Source organism: Pongo pygmaeus, chromosome X (assembly GCF_028885625.2).
Source record: "Pongo pygmaeus isolate AG05252 chromosome X, NHGRI_mPonPyg2-v2.0_pri, whole genome shotgun sequence".
Classification (NCBI taxonomy): Eukaryota; Metazoa; Chordata; class Mammalia; order Primates; family Hominidae; genus Pongo; species Pongo pygmaeus.
Window position 1 is genome coordinate 77335307 of NC_072396.2, and position 22933 is coordinate 77358239.

Below are 22933 nucleotides of genomic sequence, written 5' to 3' on the forward strand. Positions count from 1 at the left end.
TATGAGAAAAATGCTCAACATCAATAATCATCAGGGACATGCAAATTAAAAGCATAATAAGACATCATCTCACCTTAATTAGAATAGCTATTATCAAGGCTGGGAGCAGTGGCTCACGTCTATAATCTCAGCACTTTGGGAGGCCGAGGTGGGCGGATCACCTGAGGTCGGTACTTCGAGACCAGCCTGACCAACATGGAGAAACCCCGTCTCTACTAAAACTACAAAAAATTAGCCGGGCGTGGTGAAGTATGCCTGTAATCCCAGCTACTCGGAAGGCTGAGGCAGGAGAATTGCTTGAACCTGGGAGGTGGAGGTTGTGGTAAGCCAAGATTGCACCATTGCACTCCAGTCTGGGCAACAAGAGTGAAACTCAGTCTCAAAAAAAAAAAAATAGCTATTATCAGAAAGACAAAAATTAGCAATGCTGGCAAGGATGATGAGTAAAGGGAACTCTTATACACTGTTGGTAGGAGTGTAAAGTAGTACAGCCATTATGGAAAACAATATGCAGATTTCTCAAAAAACTAAAACTACCATATGATACAGCAATTCAAGTACTGGGTATTTATCCAAAGGAAAGGAAATCAGTATATCAAATACCTATTTGTACTTCCATGTTTATTGTGGCACCACTCACAATAGCCAATGTATGGAATCAACTTATGTATTCATCAATGGATGAATGGATAAAGAAAATGTGGTACATATACACAGTGAAATATTATTCATCTCTCTAAAAGAATAAAATTATTATTTTCAGCAACTTGGAATAAGAGGTCACTATATTGAGTGAAATAAGTTAGGCACAGAAAGACAAATAGCATATGTTCTCATTCATATGTAGGAGCTAAAAAAAAAAAAAGGATCTCATGGAGGTAGAGAGTTGACTAATGGCTTCCAGAGCCAGGCAAGCATAGGGGGAGGGAGCAGTGAAGAAAGGTTGGTTAATAAGTACAAAAATACAATTAAATAGAAGAAATAAGATATAGCATTCAATAGTACAGTAGGGTGACTCTAGTTAACAATAATTTATTGTACAGTTCAAAATAGCTAGAAAAGAAGAATTAGAATATTTTCAACTGTAAAAAAAAGATAAATATTTGAGGCCATGGATATACCAATCACCCTCATTTAATCATTACACACTTTTGCATGTATCAAAATATCACATGTACCTCCCAAATACTACAACTATTATGTATCAATTAGAAAAAATATAGCCAAATAGGAAAGGAAAGTAAAATTGCTCTGTTTGAAGATGTCAGGTCTTATATATAAAAACACTAAAGACTCCACCAAAAACTTTTAGAATTAACAACAAATTTAATACAGATACAGGATATAAAATCAACATTCAAAAATTAGAATTGCCTATACACTAACAACAAACTATCAGAAAAATAAATAAAACCATCCCACTTAAAATAGCATCAAAATCAATATTAAAAGGCTAGGAATAAATTTAATCAAGAGGGCAAACAATTTGCATAATGAAAAGCATAAAACATTCATTAATGAAAGAAATGGAAGAACTCACAAATAAATGGAAACATATTCCATGATCATGGATCAGAAAAATTAATATTGTTAAAATGTCCATACTACCCAAAGCAACCTGCAGATTAAATGTAATCTCTATCAAAATCTGAGTGACATTTTTTACAGAAATAGAAAAAACAATCCTAAAATGTATATGGAATTATAAAGATCCCAAATAGCTAATGCATATTGAGAAAGAACAGCAAAGGTGGAAGCATTGCACTTACTGATTTTAAACTATTTTACAAAGCTATAGAAATCCAAACAATGTAGCACAGGCATAAAAACAGATACCTACACCAATGCAACAGAACTGAAAGCCCAGAAATAGACTAACCATATCAACTAATATCTGAGTTAAGTTTAAGTTTCTAGGAATACACAATAAGAAAAGGATAGTCTCTTCAATAAATGGTTTAAGGACAGCTGGATATACACATGCAAAACTAAAATAAAACAGGATCCCTATTTTACATTCCTCACAAAAATTAACTTGGAATGGATTAAAGGCTTAAACATAAGACTTAAAACTATGAAACTACTGGAATCAAACATGGGGGGAACCTTCATGGCATTAATTTTGGCAATAATTCTTTGGATATGACACCAAAAGCACAAGCAACAAGAACACAAATAAATGAGAATACATCAAACTCTAAAAGATTCTGCACAGCAAGGGAAACATTCAAAAAAATGAAAAGACTACTGACAGAATAGAAGAGGATATTTTCAAACCTTATATCTAATAAGGGGTTAATATGCTCATAACATATGTAACTCCTACAACTCAATGGCAAAAAAAAAATAATAATCTGATTTTTAAATGGTCAAATTACCTCAATAGACATTTTCTAAGGAAGACATACAAATGGCCAACAGGTATATGAAAAGGTACTCAACAACCCTATTCATCAGGAAAATGCAAATCAAAACCATAATGAGCTATTGCCTCACACCTGTCAGGATAGTTTTTATTAAAAAGACAAGATATAACTATTTTTGGCAAAATCTGAATAAAATGGAATTCTTGTGCATTGTTGATTGGAACATAAACTGGCACAACCATTAAGGAAAACAGTATGGAGCTTTCTAAAAAAAAATGAAAATAGAACTACCATATTAACCAGCAATCCCACTTCTGGGTATATATTTATTAGACAAAATCAGTAGCTCAAAGGGATATCTGCATTCCCATGTTTATTGCAGCATTATTCACAATAGCCAAGACAAGGAAACAACCTGTGTCTGTTGACAGTAATTGTTACAATTACTTATCCATTCATCTGTCAACAGACATTTAGATTGTTTCCATGTTTTGGCTATATATACAAAATGGGATATTAATCAGCCATAAACAAGAATGAAATCCTGCCATTTGTGACAACATGGATGAGTCTCGAGGGCATTATGCTAGGTGAGAGATGTCAGACAGGGAAAGACAAATACGGTATGATCTCACTTATATTTGTAATCTAAAATAATGGAACTCAGAGAAACAGTGTAGAACGGTGATTACTAGGGGCTGGGTGTGGGGGAAATTGGGAGATGTCGGTCAAAGGGCACATACTTTTAGTTATAAGATGAATAAATTCTGGAGATCAAATGTACAGTATGGTAACTATACTTAACAATATTGTACTGTACCCTTGAAATGTGCTAAGAAAGTAGTCCTTAAATGTTCATACCACACACACAAAAATATGTTAACTGAGTGAGGTGATAGAATGGTAACTAACTTGGGTGCAGAAATCATCTCACAACATATACATATATCTAATCATCAAATTGAAACCTTAAATTTACACAATTTCATTTGTCAATTATATCTCAATAAAGTTCAAAAAATATATTTCATATACTATGGAGACTATTTCAATATTGTGTGTGTGTATATATATATATTTTATATAATATGTGTGCATGTGTATATATATATATAAAAGAATAAAACCAGGCATGAACAGTGATAAAACTAATATACAGATCTTATATATTGTGGCAAAGTGGAAATAATGCACTAAGATGGGAAAAAGAAGAAAGTAGGAAAAGCTCTTTGTGTTAGAGGCAATAAATAGGCATTAAAAGTTTAAAAAAAGAAACAGACAAAATTGCTAAAGTTTAAATGAGAAAACAGAGTACTAAGGCATTAAGAAAGGCATAAATACAAAATTAATCATTAGGACAAAAAGAAAAACCTTCCAAATATGAAAATGTATATTTTTAAAAAACACAGGCTACAGCTTTCATAGAGGCAAACATAGCAAATACATCAAATTAGTCATAGTATAAAATAACAGATTTGTATCTAAATCTACAAGTCATATCAATAAATGTAAATAGGCTTAACTTTCTAAAATACAAAACTCTACAACTTGACTTATAAAATAAGATCCAATCATATATTATATGCAAGAAACATATGTGAAAGAAGTGTTTTAGAAGGCTAAAAATACAGTAATGAACAAGAAAACAGTAGACAAATTGAAGCAAAATGAAAGTAGTAATAGTTACCCGATATCAAAGTAGAATTCAAGCCCAAAGGCATTAATCATAACAAATATCAATCTTAAATGCTATAAGCCACAATTAACAATCAAGGTATATAACTTATGAATGTCTATGCATCACAAACAGCAACCACCTTGATAAAGTAAAACCTAATGAGTCAATAATATAGATAGAATATGTTAATAATTGGAGACTTTAATACATCACTCTCAGTTCATGACAGATCAATTAGGGGAAAAAATGACTAAGGAGAGAAAAGAGATAGACAACATAATCCTTAGGGTAAATGTTAGGGATATATATTAAACTATACATGCTCCTAATAGAGAATATTTGCATGAGTATTAGAGTAGTATATGGGCTCATGATCCATTTACAAATATTGATCAATTGATCACCAAAATAATCTGCAATTTTATAAAATATAAATATTATAAACAATACAGGTGATAATGCAATAAAACAAGATATTACTAACAAAAACAAAACAAAAACACCCAGAAAGATTCTTCCACCTGGAAATTTAAAACATCCCATTAAACAAGTCTAGTGTGTGCAAGGGGAAATGCAAACTACAATGACAGAAGTTAATAAATTATAATAACAAAAAACCCACTACATATCAGCATCTATGGGGTGTATGTAAAGCAGTACTCAGAGGAAAATTCATTGAACTAAACACTTTAATCAATAAAAAAGCAAAGATTAAAAATGTATTAATTAAATTCCAAGCATCAAAAACTGAATAAAAGGACAATAAAGTAAATCAAAATAAGCAAAGGGAAATAATAATAAAAGCAGAAATCAGTAAGGTAGGAGACCTTTAAAATAAATTAATTAAACTAATGAACAAAATTCCTGGTTTGTTGAAAAGATTAAGAAAACTGACAAATCACTAGATAATTTGTTCAGGAGAAGTAGGAGAATGCACTAACAAACTAAGAAATATTCAGGAGGAAATAACTATTGAAACAAAAAAAAATAAAATTACAATATTTTTTAGACCTCTATGCAAATAAATTTGAAAGCCTGGAGAAAATAAATAATCTTTTAATAAAATACAGACTGCCGAAATTGAATCCATTAGTTAAAATGTTTAAACAGAACAATTTCATAGAAGAAATAAAGTTATTAAGAAACTAGTTCATAAAAAAAAGCAACAGGTGCAGTTGTTTCACAGGAGACTTCTACCAAAACATCAAACTTCTTCTTGAAAAAGCAGAAAAATATTGTAACTCCTTTCATGTACCAAGTATAACACATACTTAAGCTAGATAAGGACAGTATTAAAACAATTGTAGACCAATGTCAGTCAGAAAAGTCAATGCAAAAAAACTAAATAAGATACTTGTAAACAGAATCTAACAAGATGTGAAGAAAATAATACATCATTAGCAAATTGGATTTATAGCAAAATTTCAAGGTAGGTTTAATATTAGGAAATTCATTGATATCATAAACAATATTAATAGATCTAAGAGGAAAATCATTACTATTTCCACAGATACGGCAAAAGCCATTGGAAAAAACGCCCATCCATGTTAAAAGTAAAAAGACATCCAAGATAATAAGAAATAAGCGATATTTTTAACATAATAAAATACTCATACCTTAGTCCTAAATCCAGTGTCTAAATGAATGGAGAAATACTAAAAGCATTTCCAATAAGATCAAGAAAAAAAGGCCCACTATTTCTGCTCTAATTTAACATTATATTAGAGGTATTATTCAAATGCAATCAGGGAAGACAGAAGAAATACAGATATAAATGTGGTTAATAATAATAGTATATCTGGAAAATTTCAAAGACTCAATGATAAAACTAATTCAGATAATAATTCAACGCAGTGAATAAGTAGAACAAAACATTAAATTTAAAATTTATGCCTTTATTTCACAAAAAAAGTGAATATACTTAACAGTACTGAACTCTACACTTAAAAATGAATAAAATGATAAATTTTATGTTATGTGCTTTTTACCACAATAAAAAAATCTATGTATTCATATCAAAAATAATAAAAGTGGGATATAATAGTAGAGAATAAAGATGGCTGACTAGAAGCAGGTAGTGCGCTCTGCTCTCATGAAGAAGAAACAGAATGGCTAGTAAACACTAGTTCTTCAAATGGATCATCCATGAGAACATATTGGGACTCGTAACAGAAGCAACGGGACCCACGGAGAACAGACAGGAGTGAAGCAGAGCAGCCACCCACCTGGAACTGGCGCAGAGGCAGTGGAAGCTCACTACCACAGGGAAAGGGTGAGTGAGGAAGAGCCCCAGGGACCCACAATTCCTCCATTGACCTTTGCAATCCTAGGAATGGGAGATCCTCCCAAACCCCCAGGCCTCCAGACTGACACAAAGAGACACCTGGAGTCTGGGCAGAGCCATCACTCGTCATGTGAAGCCCCAAGGACCTTGGATCACTGAGCACCCAGGCACCAGCTTGCATAGACCTGCCAACAAGTAAGGAGGGGCTCTTTCACATGCCACTAGGATAGAGATTGTATCCACAATGATGAGGAGCAGATGGACTGCAGGCCCCATCTCTGCAGCTCCTCACCTGACAGGGCCTCCCAAATGGGGCCTGCAACACAGCCATTCCACCATCTCCTGAGCACTCGGGCCAGTCTTGGCTCAGCATTTCTCTGGGGTGAGCTCCCAGAAGAAACTCACAGGCCTTCTTCCATTGCTGCGGCCAGGGTACCCCCCTTGCTGCCCACAGGCTAGGGAGGGAACAAAGAGCCTGATTGCTTTCACTGACACCTCCAGCACATAGCACCTGTGCATCTACCCTATGTAGAAAGAGGACAGACTTATTTACACAAGAACCATCTCTCGCCCTGCTCTTCAGCAAGCAGGCTCCCCTTGCCCTTAACTGCTTGGGCCCCACACTGCTGGGGCCCATAGGGTAGCTGCCCAGCCCAGACATGATCACTCTGATCAGCTGTGGCTCTGCAGTTTTCTGGGGTGGAGCTCCCTGAGGCAACTGACAGGTGTGGTTGCCAGCCACCACAGTCCCCACCCTTACTGCCCCCAGGCAGGGGAGGAAACAAAAAGCCTGAGCCCTTATGCAAGCCTCCAGCATACCAGCAGCTGCCCTGCAGAGGCAGCCAGAATGCTTCCTGCATGACCCACCACCACCAGGGCACCCTCCCAAATGGGGTTTGATGCCTTCTGGCTTCCAGTGTACCTACTCAATCCCTACATGACTATTTCATCTGTGGCCCAGAGCCCTACTAAAATCCTTACCCCCACAATCCTGTGATCTTCCCTTAGGCTCTCACTGCCTAAGTGCTCTGCCTAACCCTACCTAAGTTCAGCCAGTGACCCAGGGACAAGCCTGCCCCTTACCATCATGACCAGCACCTGAGGAACCCCACCCCCTATCCCAACCTAGCTCCATCAGGACTCATACATGATGTTCAGCCAGCAGTCTAGGGGCTGGGGAGTTAGAGAACTACCTACCCCATTCAAATTCTGCTGACATCTGACCACTTCCCTCAGAGCCTGAGGTCCAACTGACACAACAAGCTGATATCGCCATAACCAACACACAGGCCCAAAGGCAGACTCACCCCCCTTTTACACAAAGAAGTAACGATATCACATTGGAGAACAGGGAAGCTGTGAAGCTATTTGTATTAATTAGGCTGAGTGATGAAGTTCTGCCCCAAAACCACTCCCATGGAGAGTCACGAATTAAGTAGTCCCCGAGGCTCTCAACCACACTGTGGTCCAGAGATAGACTACAGTGTGTGACTCATCTAAGAGTCATGAGCCCTGGAACCGGGTTGTGATAAGGCAACAGTTCATATTCTTGTCTCTCTAGGACAAGGGGCTTGTGCAGCACCCCACAGTCCCACACAAAAACTTCAGCACATTTCATTAGGAGCTCCTCCTACTCCTAGCCACCTCCATTAGGGCTGGTGTCTGCACGTGACATAGGAGTATTTGAGGGTAAGCCAGAAGTTCCAGCTCTGCCTAGCTGTGTCCCCCTACCCCCACAGAACGGGAAGCACATGTCACAGAGAACTTCATGCTTCAGCGCATTAGCTGAAACAACACAGAGCACCTCACAGTAAACAAAGATCAGTTACATATCCATCTAGTACATATCCATCCAGCTAGTTGTACAACCACTAGCTCTGAACCATAAAACCACTGAAAAAAGAAAAACTTCAGCTGAATTATATTTTTAAAAGTTTAATTTAGCAATGAACAATTTGTGAATTGGGCAGCCCCTAGAATCACAGCGGATTCACAAAGACTCCAGTGCAGCCACATAGTGGAAGATTTATAGACAAAAAAAGGGACATGACATACAGAAATTGGAAGTGAGGTACAGAACAGCTGGATTGGTTACAGCTCGATGTATGCCTTCTTTGAACATAGTTTGAACACTCAGTAGTATATGAATGGTTAAAGTATGGCCGCTGGGATTGGCTAAGACTTAGCTATTGTTACAAGTGCATACTACTAAGTTAGGTTTTCAATTTTATCTGCCTATTAAGCTAGGTTACAGTTCATTCACAAGGACTCAAATATAGAAGTACAGAGTCCTTCTCAGGCCATATTTAGTTTGCTTTAACACCATATACCAGCATGTAGGTTGAACTACACAGCCCAATATGAAACCTGCTGACAGAATTATGTAGCAATATGGAAGTAAAGCCAAAAGACCCTCTCCAGCACACTCTATAGTCACATCCTCTGTCAAGGAGGAGAAAGGGAAAGAAAAAAAAAACAATAATATACAGATTGAAAGGGGGGGAATTGTATCTACAGGAAAATAATTACAAAAATTAGAAATGCCAGTTATCTCCAAAGGAGAAAGAACCCACACAAGAATTCTGGCACCATAAAAAATGTGAATGTTGTGTCACCACCAGAAGATCATACTAGCTCTCCAACAATGGCCCCCAACTAAAATGGAAACTCAGAAATGTCAGCTAAAGAATTCAAACCATGGATTGCAAGAAAACTCAAAGATGTGCAAGACGAGATTGAAAATCAACAAAAAGAAACTACTAACATGATCCAGGAAATGAGGAAGAGATAAGCACCTTAAAAAGAAATCAATCAGAGCTTCTGGAACTGAAAAACTTACTTAAAGAATATCAAAATACAATTGAAAGATTTATCAATAGACTAGACTAGACCAAGCAGAAGAAAGAATTTCAGAGCTTTATGACTGGCCATTTGAGCTAACCCAGTGGGGTGGGGGTGGGGGGAAATAAAGAAATAATTTTTAAAAATGAACAAACTAGGATATTTGGTCTCATACTTATGGTGGACGACCTTGATTTTCCACTTCTCTTCAGGGATGAGTCATGTGGTGGTAGAAAATGCCCTCGACCTGGAGGAGCAGTTTGCTCATCTGGACCTGAACTCCTCTGATAAACAGAGTGGAAGAGGAAGTACAGCAAGCCAAGAGTGCTATATATCCCCTCACTTAAGGAACAGAGAAGGATCTAAAGGATTCCATGATAAAGACAGTTCAGGTTGGAGTTGTAGCAAAAATAAGGATGCATATAGCAGTTTTGGGTCTCGAGATTCAAGAGGAAAGCCTGGTTATTTCAGTGATTGTGGAAGTGGATCAAGGGGAAGATTTGATGATCCTGGATGGAGTGACTATGATGGTATTGGCAGTCATGGTGACAGAACTGGCTTTGGCAAATTTGAATGGAGTGGACACAGTCATTGGTGTGACAAGTCAGATAAAGATTATAGGTCAAAACCACTTCCACCAAGTGAATGCTCGGAGCAGGTACTCTTTTCTGGAGGAAACACTGGGATTAACTTTGAGAAATATGATGATATACCAATAGAGGCAACCAGCAGTAACTGTCCTCCACATATTGAAAATTTCAGCAACGTTGACATGGGAGAAATTATCATGGGGAACGTTGAGCTTGTTATGCGTGTCTGTATAAGAGACCACTTGAGCAGGCTTAGTGTGAGCAACAAGGCTGTTTATTCACTTGGGTGCAAGAGGGCTGAATCTGAGAAAGGAGTCAGCAGAGGGTGGTGGGATTATCATTGGTTCTTATAGGTTTGGGATAGGCAGTGGAGTCAGGAGCAATTTTTTGCGGGCAGGGGATGGATGTTACAAAGTACAGTCACAGGGGCAGGGGGGAATGTTACAAAGTACATTTGCAAGGGTGGGGAGGGTGTATTGTCACAAGGGCGGGGAGGAATGTTACAAAGTACATTCACAAGGATGGGGAATATCACAAAGTACATTATCACAAGGGCAGGGGAATGTCACGATGGCTTGACCATGGTGCAGCCAGCTCAGAGGACCTTATATTCCCATCTTTTTATGTTAATAATGAAGAAATAAAACAAGAAAGAGTAATGAAAACTTGGGGTGAAAATTTTGGGGGTGGTATGGAGGGGTGATGGGCGATGTTTCTCAGGGCTGCTTCAAGTGGGATTAGGGGTGGCGCGGGAACCTAAAGTGGGAGAGATTAGACTGAAGTAAGATTTTGGGGTAAGGGGTGATATTGTGGGGTTGTTAAAAGCAGCACTTTTCATATAGAGTGATTAGTGATAACCTGGATGCAGTTTTGTAGGAATTGAGAGATTAACTGGAAGACACAAGGCCCGAATAAGAGATGGAGGAAGATAGGTATTACAGGACTAATGATTGGAAGAAGCTAGGATACCCAGTTAGAGAGTGACCAGGTGGGTCCAGCATAATTAGTTGCCTGACTAGTGAGTTTTTGAGCTCTGTCTTTGAGTTTTTTGATGTTACCATATGCCAGGACAGATTGATTTAAGTAAAAACAACACTCTTCATTAAGAAATATACAGAGTCCTCCTTTTTCAGCAGTGAGTAAATTGAGGCCTTGGCGGTTCTGCAGGACAACTGCAGCTAAAGAGTCAACCTGGGCTTGGAGGACAGATAAAGCTTGTGATATATCTGTAATGCTAGCAGAGAAGTCATTAGAGAGGCTGCAGAATGTTGTAACAGAGGTTGAGATGCCTGCTATTCCAGTTCCAAGTGCAAGAGTGGAGGCAGAAAGTCCTAGACCCACAAGCAAAGGGATTAGTGAGATGACTCTTTTTTGTCATGTTGGTGTCATGAGGGGGACAGGCAGTTGTTCATTCCCATCTACAAACTGGATTTTGGTAGTAAGGAAGACTAGAGTACATGTGCCCATCTAGCTGGCAGGTAGGCACACGTAGGTGGAAGAGCCACATAAAAAGAAGAGACCTTGTGTCAGGCAGAACTAGAAATGTAAAGTGAAAAGGTGAGAGGGTGTACTGAAAGAGGAGTCCTGCACCCCATATCCTAGAGATCCAGCAAGGACAGCAGCTGCTACAGGTTGTAATGGGGATTGATGGTGCAAATGTGTAGATGAGAGGTTTGGTTCTCATGGTATATGAGAAAGAGCATAGTGTCTATGAGTAACCTTTCACTGCTATTGATGGGGCTGGGTATAAGCAGGCAAGAGGAGGGGTCAGGAGGAGAGTCAGGCGAGCAGGGGGAGGGTAGCCAAGGATGGAGTGAGATGCAGGGTAGGTGTCTTCCTAAACAATAGTGACTGCCAATGTTTTTTAGTTTGTCAATAATGATAGAGGGCTTATCAGTAATGTGAAGTTGGAATGCTCCCATCTGTTTGGTAATGTGTGTGGCTGGGTTGTGGAGATAAAGAGTAAAGGAACATTTGGACGGTGGAAGGTTGCCTAAAGGGATTCCAGCAGGCTGTCAGGAAATGCAAAAAGGAGCGGCAACAGGGATAGTTGTTTGTGTGGTTAGGGGTCCAAATTTGGGGGGAGGAGTGGAATTGACATAAGGAGAAAGGTACCATAAGTAGATGCGGAGAAGTGTGGCAGCTTGTTGGTGCAAAATGTCTGGGGAGTTCTCACCAAATCTGTCTAGAAAGTAAAGAAGTTCCTCAGGAGAGTAAAGATGAGGTAAAGGAGGTTCGGAGGTGCAGAGAGACAGGAGAGGTAGCCCAATCAGCCTGTAGAGCGGGGACAGCTGTGTAAGAGCAGGAAGAAAGGGAAACAGCCAACAATTCTTTGCTAGAGAAGGATTGGAGGCAGTGAGGAGAGAGTGGGTGAGATTGATAGTATGCTGGAAGTAACTAGGGAGAGGTAGAGAGTGACTGGAGAATGGGGGCAAGGATAAAAGTAGAAAAGTAAAAAAAAAAAAAAAAAAAAAAAAAAGACTTCATCAGGATAGAGGAATTGGAGTGTACCTTGCCACTGAAGATCTTCTATCCACTCCCAGAGAGAGTTAAGGGTGGCGGTTTGAGGTAAAACCAGGATATATCAGTTATGATGGTTTGGAGGAAAAGTGTAAACTGGCAGTGTTAACAAGGGCAGGGCATTTACGAGTAGTTGAGTGCGGTGAATAGGAGTATGACTAGACAGAAGATAGTAGGGATGACAAGTTTTTGGGGCACAGTCCAAGTAGTGGGGGTGACTGTGTAAAGCCCTGTTGCAAAAAGTAGGGTAAGGATGAATAGACCTAATAGAATGAAGGGATATATTAGGCTCATAAGTGTTATTACTGTTCTTCAGAAATGCAAGTGAGTTTAAGGGAAGCAGGGGAGAGTACTTGCGATTTCCAGGAGGAAGAGGAGAGATCAGGCTGGCTGTCTGGCGGACACAGCTTTATTCTGGAATGGTGAACCCAATATGGAGGGTCCTGCAGGCAGACAGCAGTAGGGGTACTATAGATGACTAAGCAGGGTCCAGTCCATCAAGGTTTGAGGGGTCATATTCTTAACAAGAACTGATCGTCCAACTAGGGTGTCTTCATATTGCTGGGAATCTGGAGTAGGCAAGAAAAGATTAGCAGCCTGGCGAATTTCCTGTCTAGCCTGCTGGAGGACCAGAAGATAGTCGCCTAGAGGGCTGATGTCTGGCACGAGGTTGGGGCCCAGCAAGAAGGTACATCCGTATGAAAGTTCAAATGGACTATATCCTGTAGCTTCTTGAGGATAGGCTCTAATTCTAAGGAAGGCAAATGGTAAAAGTGCTGTCCAGTCTTTTTAAAGTTGGAGGCTGAGCTTGGTGAGGTGTGTTTTTAAAAGACCATTAGTTCTTTCTCCCTTTCCCAAAGATGAAGGATGGTAGGAGGTATGAAGGTTCCACTGGATGCCAAGAGCCTGGGAGACTGCTTGAGTGACCTGACTAATGAAGGCCGGTCCATTATCAGACTATATAGAGGTCAGAAGGCCAAACTGAGGAATTATGTCTGACAGAAGGGAAGAAACGACTGTGGTGGCCTTCTCAGACCCTGTGGAAAAGGCCTCTACCCATCCAGTGAATGTATCTACCCAAACCAAAAGGTACCTTAATTTTTGACTTGGGGCATATGGGTAAAGTCAGTCTGCCAGTCCCGGGAGGGGGCAAATCCTCTAGCTTGATGTGTAGGAAAGGGAGGGGGCCTGAGATATCCCTGAGGGGTGGTAGAGTAGCAGATGGAACACTGAGAAGTAATTTCCTTGAGGATGGATTTCCATGATGGAAATGAAATGAGAGGTCCTAAGAGATGTGCCATTGGCTTGTAACCCACATGAAAGAGGTTCTGAAAGGATGATAAGATAGAATGAGCCTGTGAGGCAGGAAGGAGGAATTTTCCTTGATCCAAGAACCATTTGCCTTGAGTAGGAAGGGATTAATAGGTAATAGTTTCAGCGGGAGAATAGGTGGGAGTGATAGATGAGAAGGAAGAAAACTGGCCATGAGGGACAGATGTGGGAATACTAGCTGCTTCTTTTGCTGCATTATCAGCATAAGCATTGCCTCAAGCAATGAGATCTGGTGACCTCTGATGCCCCTTGCAGTGAAAGACTTCAGCTTCTTTGGGCAGTAAAGCAGACTTAAGGAGGATTTTTATTAAGGCAGTTGATGATGGAGGACTCTTGTGTCATGAGAAAACCTCTTTCTGCCCATATAACAGCATGGTGATGTAGGATGTGGAAGGCATACTTGGAATCAGTGTAGATATTGACACGTAGTCCTTTTGCAAGGGTGTGGGCCTAGTTTAAAGCAATGAGTTTGGCTTGTTGAGAGGTAGTGGAAGGGGGCAAGGCAGCAGCTTCAATGACAGATGTGGAAGACACTACAGCATAGCCTGCCCTTGCTGGTGACTGATGATTGGGCCTTGAAGAACTACCATCAATAAAACAAGTGTGGTCTGGATTAGGAACAGGAAAGAGGGAAATATGGGGAAATGGGGAGGATGCCACATGGATTAGAGAGATACAATAATGAGGTTCAGGTTTGCTGCTAGGTATAAGGTGAGAGGACGGGTTGAAGTCTGTGCCAGGAACAATGGTAACTGTGGGAGTTTCAATGAATAGTGAGTAGAGTTGGAGGAGTTAGGGGGTGGAAAGTATATACACCAAGTATGAGTAGGAAAATAGATGTTGAAAGTTATGAGCACTGTAGAGAGTAACTGGGGCATGGTTTGTGATCTTGAGGTCCTCTAGAAGTATTGAAGCGGCAGCTGCTGCTGCACGTAGACATGAGGGCCAGCCTAGAACCGTGAGGTTAAGTTGTTTGGATAGGAAGGCTACAGGTCATGGGCCTGGATCCTGTGTAAAAACTCTGACCGTACAGCCTTGTATTTCAGCTATATGTAAGAAGAAGGATTGGGACGAGTTAGGGAGTGCTAATGTGGGGACTGTTTCTAGGGTTGTCTTTAAGGAACAAAAAGAAGAGTGGGGAAAGGACTTAGGTCTATGGGGTCAGTCAGGTTTCCCTTTGTGAGTTTATATAGTGGTTTAGTTAGGATGGCAAAACCTGGTATCCAAAGGCGAAAGTATGCAACCATGCCTAGGAAGGAAAGGAGTTGTTGCTTTGTAGAAGGGGTTGGGGTTTTTGGAGATTAGCTGTACACAGTTAGCAGCGAGAGCACATGTGTTTTGATGAAGGACTCTGCCAAGATAGGTAATGGATGGGGAAGAAATTTGGGCTTTAGAGGGGGATATATGACACCCCTTTGAGAATATATGTTGAAGAAGCAGGAGGGTATCTTTTTGGGAAGATTCACAAGAGGGGCTGCAGGCCAGGCGTGGTGGCTCACGCCTGTAATCCCAGCACTTTGGGAGGCCGAGACAGGCGGATCACAAGGTCAGGAGATCGAGACCATCCTGGCTAACATGGTGAAACCCTGTCTCTACTAAAAATACAAAAAAAAAGTAGCTGGGCGTGGCGGCAGGCGCCTGTAGTCCCAGCTACTCGGGAGGCTGAGGCAGGAGAATGGCCTGAACCTGGGAGGCGGAGCTTGCAGTGAGCCGAGATCTTGCCACTGCACTCCAGCCTGGGCAACAGAGCAAGACTCCGTCTCAAAAAAATAAATACATAAGAGGGGCTGCAGAGGAGAAGGTCATCCATATATTGAATAAGGTGAGAAACAGATGGACAGAAAGAAAGTAGATCATGAGAAACAACTTGACTAAAGTAATGGGGGCTGTCTCTGAAACCTTGTGGCAGTACAGTCCAGGTGAGTTGCTGAGATTGGTGGGTGTCAGAGTCCGTCCATGTGAAAGCGAAAAGAGATTAGGATGAGGCGTGCAAAGGAATAGTGAAGAAAGCATCTTTGAGGTCAAGGATAGGATAATGAGTTGTGGAGGGAAGTATTGAGGATAGGAGAGTTTATGGGTTTGGCACCACAGTATGGACAGGTAAGACAATTTGGTTAATAAGGTGAAGATCCTGAACCAACCTGTAAGATTTGTCCAGTTTCTGGACTGGTAGGATAAGTGAGTTGTAAGGAGAATTTGTAGGCTTTAAAAAGCCATGCCGTAACAGGTGAGTGATAACAGGCTTTAGTCCTCTTAAAGCCTGTTGTGGGATGGGGTACTGGCACTGAGCAGGGTATGAGTGATTAGGTTTTAATGGGATGGTAAGGGGTACCTGATCAGTCACCAAGGAGGGAGTAGAGGTATCCCATACTTGTGGATTAGGGTAGGGAGACATGAGAGGAGGAGTCAAAGGAGGCCTTGAATCAGGTAAAAGGGCAGTAATCAGGTATGGCTGTAGTCCAGGGATAGTCAGGGAAGCAAGGGAAGCAGAAAATTTAGTTAAAATGTCTCGGCCTAATAAGGGAACTGGGCAGGTGTGGATAACTAAAAAAGAGCGCATAAAAGAATGTTATCCAAGTTGGCACCAGAGTTGGGGAGTTTTAAGGGGTCTAGAAGCCTGGCTGTCAATACCCACAACAGTTACGGGGGCAAGGGAAACAGGCCCTTGAAAAGAAGGTAATGTGGAGGGGGTAGCCTCCGTATCGATTAAACAGGATATGGACTTACTATCCACTGTAAGAGTTACCCAAAGCTCGGCATCCGTGATGGTCCAGGGGGCTTCTGAGGCGATCAGGCAGTGTCAACCTTCAGCCGCTAAGCCGAGGAGATCTGGGAAGGAGTCAGCCAAGGAATGTTGGGTTTGAGCTCCAGGAGCTTTAGGAGTGGCAGCGATGTGAGTCAGACAGTCTGACTTCCAGTGGGGGCCCACACAGACAGGGCCTGGCTTAGGAGGAATCCTGGGCTGCTGGCACTCCGAGGCCCAGTGGCCAGGCTTTTTGCATTTGAAGCAAGGTCCACAGGGAGGTTGTGAAGGAGCCCCTGAGAGCTGTGGCTTGGATGTTCTGAAGCTTTTATATGCTGGAGACGTGGTTGTGGGTTGTCTTACAGTGGAGGCAAGTAGCTATAACTCAGAGATACATTGCCGCTTGGCGGCTTCTTCTCTGTTATTGAACACCTTGAAGGTGAGGTGGATTAAATCCTATTGAGGGGTTTGAGGGCCAGAATCCAACTTTTGGAGTTTTTTTCTAATGTCAGGAGTGGATTGGGTCATAAAATGCATGTTAAGGATAAGGCGGCCTTCTGGCCCCTCTGGGTCCAAGGCTGTAAAGCATCTAAGGGTAGCTGCTAAGTGGGCCATGAACTGGGCCGGGTTTTCATCTTTACCTTGGGTAGTTTCCTTTAGCTTATCATAATTAACAGCTTTGTATGCTGCCTTTTTGAGCCCCTAGACTAGGCAGGAGACCATGTAATCTCACTTAGCTATACCTGGGGAGCCTGTGTGGTATTGCCAACGGGGATCCTCTCGAGGAACTGCCCTGGTGCCCTCTTGGAGGCCTGGCTTATGAAGCCAGCAGTTGTCTGCATAGGACTGGGCTAGAGAATAAACTGTTTCTCACTTATCTGGGGAGAGGGTAGAGGTCAGGATGACATTTCAGTCACTCCAGGTTAAATTGAAGGACTCAATTAGATATTGGAATTCCTGTATATATTTATTGGGGTCTGATGAGAAAGAGCCTAAATGCTGGCTCATTTGGGAAAGGTCTGATAGAGAAAAAGGCACATGTACCCTGACTATGCCTTCAGCTCCAGCCACCTCTCTAAGAGGAAATTGTTGGGCAGGTGGGGGAGAGCTAGTCACGGAATGAAACTGTAAGCCAGACCAGGTGTGAGGAGGGAAGGTAATAGAAGGGTTATAGGGTGGGGGAGCGGAGGCTATGGAAGAATTAGGACCTGATTCAGCCTGGCAAGGAGCAGCCGGGGGAGAAGAGAGGTAAGAGGGGTCAGTGGAAAAGGAGGATTCAGAGGACTCTGAGTTTGGGGTGGAGACAAGAGGAGTGGATGGGAGAGAAAGAAGGAAAATCTGGGACAAGTGGCATTGGGAGCAGAGACTAGGGAGGGAATGAATTGTAAAAAAATGCCTGGACATAAGGCACCCTGGAACATTTGCCCATTTTTCGACAAAAATTATCTAGGTCTTGTAGGATAGACAAATCAAAAGTGCCATTCTCTGGCCACTTGGAACTATTGTCAAGTTTGTACTGGGGCCAAGCAGTATTACAGAAGAAAATCAGATGTTTAGGTTTTAGGTCAGGTGTTAGTCAAAGGGGTTTTAGGTTTTTAAGAACACAGTCTAAGGGGGTTGCCCATAGTGGCAGAAGGTTGCCCACAGTGGAGAAGGTAAGTTTAAAGAGGAAGGTAGAGACATGGAGAAATGGAGGTGGCAGCCACAGCCTTCCAGTAGGCGTCCCTGACTGAGTCCTGGGCTGTAATGTGGGTGAGCAGCCAAAGCAGGCATCCCCACAATTGACCTGCCACCAAGGGCATGTGGGTGAATGATCAAGACAGGTGTCCCCACGGTGATCAGACACCAAGGGAAGACTGTCTTCCCAAGTCCGTGATCAACATCGGAGTTTTTGAATGCACAGATAAAGTGTGTCTCCTTTTTGTCTCCACCAGGAAGGGAGAGAAACTGAAATTGAAAGGAGAGAGATTGAAAGGAGGCGATAGAGGTTAGGTAGAGAGCGAAAACACCGCTTACCTGAGTGCGAATAACTGCTTACCAATTTGAAATTGGTGAGATGGTCCTTGGGCTGGCTGGTCTGATGACCTGAGGTCATAGGTGGATCTCCTCACATAGGGAGTGTGAAGACAGGGGACCAGTCTCCTGAAGGAGTTCCCCTGTCCTGGGTCTTCAGCACCAAATACTATGTGTTTCCATATAAGAGACCACCTGAGCAGGCTTAGTGTGAGCAACAAGGCTGTTTATTCACTTGGGAGCACGTGGGCTGAATCCAAGAAAGGAGTCAGCAAAGGGTGGTGGGATTATCATTTATTCTTATAGGTTTGGGATAGACGGTGGAGTCAGAAGCAATTTTTTGCAGGCAGGGGACGGATGTTACAAATACATTAACAAGGGCGGGGAGGGTGTATTGTCACAAGGGTGGGGAGGAATGTTACAAACTACCTTCATAAGGACGGGGAATATCACAAAGTACATTATCACAAGGGCGGGGGAATGTCACGATGGCTTGACCATGGTGCGGCCAGCTCAGAGGACCTTACAGAGCTTACTTACTATACTCATCCTACTCCACTGCAAAACATGCCATTCCTATTATTAGGGGAAAAAAAGAGACTTAATGGCTTGTGCCCAAGCAGGGTCTGGGAAAACTGCAGCATTTCTTTTACTCGTACTGAGTCAGACATATATAGATGGTCCAAGAAAAGCTTTGAAGGCTGTGAAGGAAAATGGAACATATGGATGCCATGAACAATACTCAATCTCCTGGGTTTTAGCCTCAACAAGAGAATTGGCTGTACAGATATGAGGAAGCCAGAAAATTTTCATACCAGTCTAGAGTTCATCCTTGTGTAGTTTATGGTGATGCTGATATTGGTCAGCAAATTCAGGTCTTAGAACATGGATGCCACTTGTTAGTAGCCACGCCAGGACCCCTAGTGGATTTGATGGAAAGAGGAACGATTGGATTAGACTTCTGCAAATACTTAGTGTTGGATGAAGCTGATGGAATGTTGGATATGGGATTTGGACCTCAGATACATCTTATACTTGAACAAGATACTATGCCACTGAAGGGCATTCATCACATCATGATGTTTAGTGCTACTTTTCCTAACGAAATATAGATGCTTGCTCGTGACTTTTTGGATGAATATATCTTTTTTGGCTGTAGGCAGAGTAGGCTCTACCTCTGAGAATATCACACAGGAAGTAGTTTGGGTGGAAGAGCCAGATAAACGGTCATTTCTGCTTGATCTCTTAAATGCACCAGGGAAGGATTCACTGACTTTAGTGTTTGTGGAGACCAAAAAGGGAGCAGATTCTCTGGAGAATTTCTTATATCATGAAGTATATCCTTGTACTAGTATTCATGGAGACCAATCACAAAGAGATCGAGAAGGAGGCCCTTCATCCGTTTTGCTTGGGGAAAAATCCCAATTCTAGTGGCTACAGCTGTGGCAGCATGAAGACTAGACATTTCAAATGTGAAACATGCTTCAATTTTGATTTGCCAAATGATATTGAAGAATATGTGCCTTGTATTGGCTGTACAGGCTGTGTGGGAATCCAGGGCCTTGCCACCTCATTCTTTAATGAAAGAAATATGAATATTACAAAGGATTTGTTGGATATTCTTACAGAAGCTAAACAAGAAGTGCCTGCTTAGTTGGAAAATAAAGCTTATAAACACCACTACAAGGGTGCTATTCGTGCATGATCTAAAAGATTCAGCGGAGGATTTGGTGCCAGAGACTATTGACAAAGTAGTGGTTCCAGCAGTTCTGGCTTCAGTAGTAGTCATACAAGCAGCAGCTGCAGTGGTGGAGGTGGTCATGGCAGCAGCAGCAGATGTGGTGGAGGTAGCTATGGAGGCTTCTACAACAGTGATGGATGTGGAGGAAATTATAATTCTTGTTATAAGAGTTATTAAGAGCTGGACGCGGTGGCTCACGCCTGTAATCCCAGCACTTTGGGAGGCTGAGGCAGGCGGATCACGAGGTCAGGAGTTCGAGACCAGTCTGGCCAACATAGTGAAACCCCGTCTCTACTAAAAATACACAAAAAATTAGCCAGGCGTGGTGGTGTGCACCTGTAATCCCAGCTACTTGGGAGGCTGAGGCAGGAGAATCACGTGAACCCAGGTGGCGGAAGTTGCAGTGAGCCAAGATCGTGCCACTGCACTCCAGCCTGGGTGAGGCAGAATGAGACTCTGTCTCAAAAAAAAAAAAAAAAGAGTTATTAATAAATTATTTTAGGCAGATAAGAAAAGGGGTCCTTGAGAAGTTTTTTTTTCTTCTAGAGCAACTCCAGAAACGTTTCTTGTCTAGCAGGAAAGCCCTGTCTCTTAGAGCTGGGCCAGCAAGCTTTGATATGCAAATACCAGCCATTAGAAACTGGGCCCACCCAAACACGGCAATTCCTGCAGTCTTATTCTTGCCCTGGCCTCCACATGTGCCTGGCAACATGGCCACCCCCCCATATCCACACATGTGTAAAACATCATGGTGCCCTGCATTTGCATATTAAAAGGCTAGGGTGGGAGGGCCAGTTTTTTCTCAGGCTACGTGAATGACATGCTTAGTCAAACCAATCCCCTGAGCCCTATCCAAATTAGACACCACCTCCTCCAGCCTCCTCATATAAGCAGCCATTTTTCTATCACACTTGGGGTTTTTCTCTTTATTCGAATCCCCCTGCCTTCTGTCTCTGTACGAGGAAGCTGTTTTCTTCTTCCTTCCTTCTTTCTTGCCTATTAAACTCTCTGCTCCTTAAAACGACTCCACGTGTGTCTGTGTCATTTTATCTATATTGACACAAGACTAAGGACCCTGGTGTTCCTCCAGTCATCGGAGCCATATCATTTTGATCCATTGGCCAGGAAACTGAGGTACAGCCTTTGTTGGAGCGGTAAGTATGGGAGCGAGCTTAAAATCTGTTCCATCATTCACAAGGTGCTCTTGGCCTCTATATTAAACTAAAATCAAATAGATAAACCCAAACTACTTTCTGTGTGATATTCTCAGATGTAGAGCCTACTCTGCCTACAGCCAAAAAGATATATTCATCCAAAAAGTCATGAGTAAGCATCTGTATTTCCTTAGGAACAGGCATGCATCAGCCTAGTACATACACTTAGCATTGGCTGCAGTACTAAAGACTCAGATGTGAGGCTTGCTGGTGAGAACATGGAGAACCCCCCAATACCCATGAGTACTGGGAATGTTGGCCATGTTTTGAACTAGTTTCTTTCCATCGCGTGAGGCTGGGAAAAGTTCTGAGGTAACTGAGAATTTCTGGCCAGGGGACATACTGGCATGATTCAAAGGCCTCTGGACCAGACCCAGCCTCCAATAGCCTGTTCTGGGTGTTGGCAGAGAACCCTCAACTATTCCGTTGCAAAACTCTTCTTCCTTCTCTATCTGTGGCGTCTTACTCTTTCTCTGATTGAAATGTGCAGGGATTTTTACAGCCCAGGAAAGAAATTCTGTTAGGCAAGAAAGGAAAATGCCTCTAGAAACAGTTTTCCCCATTCCTCTGCAGTGAAGTTGCTCGCTACCACGTCTCTGGCAAGCACATAGTATTTCTAAGCTAACACCGCCACCTAGTGGAAATAGGAATCCTCTACATGAGACACATTTTTTTCCTTTTTCTTTCACGGTAACACTGCAGCTTCTTTTTATACCATTAAAAATCAGTCTCTATGCTTCTTCTGGAAATGGGAAGTTTCCGCCTTTGGCAGTTAGGAGTAAGATGTCTTCCGCAGCCAGATTTTAGTCCCAATATTGTCCTATCAGTAGAAAAATGGCCATTCGGGTCCTACGTTCTTTTAAGGCACCTATTATGTCTCTGATTAAAACACTACTTAATTAGTAAAGGACTTTTAAATTCAGAAGTTAACCAGAACCATTTTTTTAAGGGTAAGTGCTTTAGCATGGGCTGTAATAGCAGGCAATCTAGCACATTGCCTCCACTAAAGGAGCCTTGCCCAAAAGTGAGTCTCTTCAGAGATCCGTTTTTCAGAGAGCCAGGCAAATCACACAGGTTTTAGAAAGTCAAAGGGAAATCACACAAGGCGGATAAGCTAAGGCTGCATGGGTAAGCGTGGTTAGCCCCATCACTTAGCTCATCCAGTTCCACGGCTTGGAGGACCATGCCTACAACCATGGGGGGCATATTTAACATGGTGCCAGGATCTAGAAACCAGGGAGGGGAGACACTTGGAGGATGCTTGCTGTCTTCTCCTCCACTCTGGGTCATACAGAAAGGAAGGAGACTAAGAGGAAGCTTCTATTCTCACTTCTTTTCCTAAATGGGTGTTAGAAACAAAATGCTTGTTCCTTGGTTCTGCAAGGAAAAATCAGCATTCAGACAAAAAGTTTTCTCAGCAAGGCAATTTTACTTTCTGCAGAAACGGAACTGCTCATCAGCAATCTTGCCATGAGAGCACAGTGAAGAAAGAAAGGCAATAATATTTATCCCTTATGCATTAGGTCCTTACTGCTGTGTACTATTTCCATTGGTTGGAGTTGGACCTCACAGTCTAAGCTAAACCCGATTGGCTAACAACTTAAAACTTTC

General features: G+C 41.9%; 1 pseudogene; it reads left to right on the forward strand.

Annotated features, from left to right (window-relative positions):
* Positions 1-9383: 9383 nt before the first annotated feature.
* LOC129024123 (ATP-dependent RNA helicase DDX3Y-like) lies at positions 9384-20285 on the forward strand (annotated as a pseudogene).
* The last annotated feature ends 2648 nt before the right edge of the window (positions 20286-22933 follow it).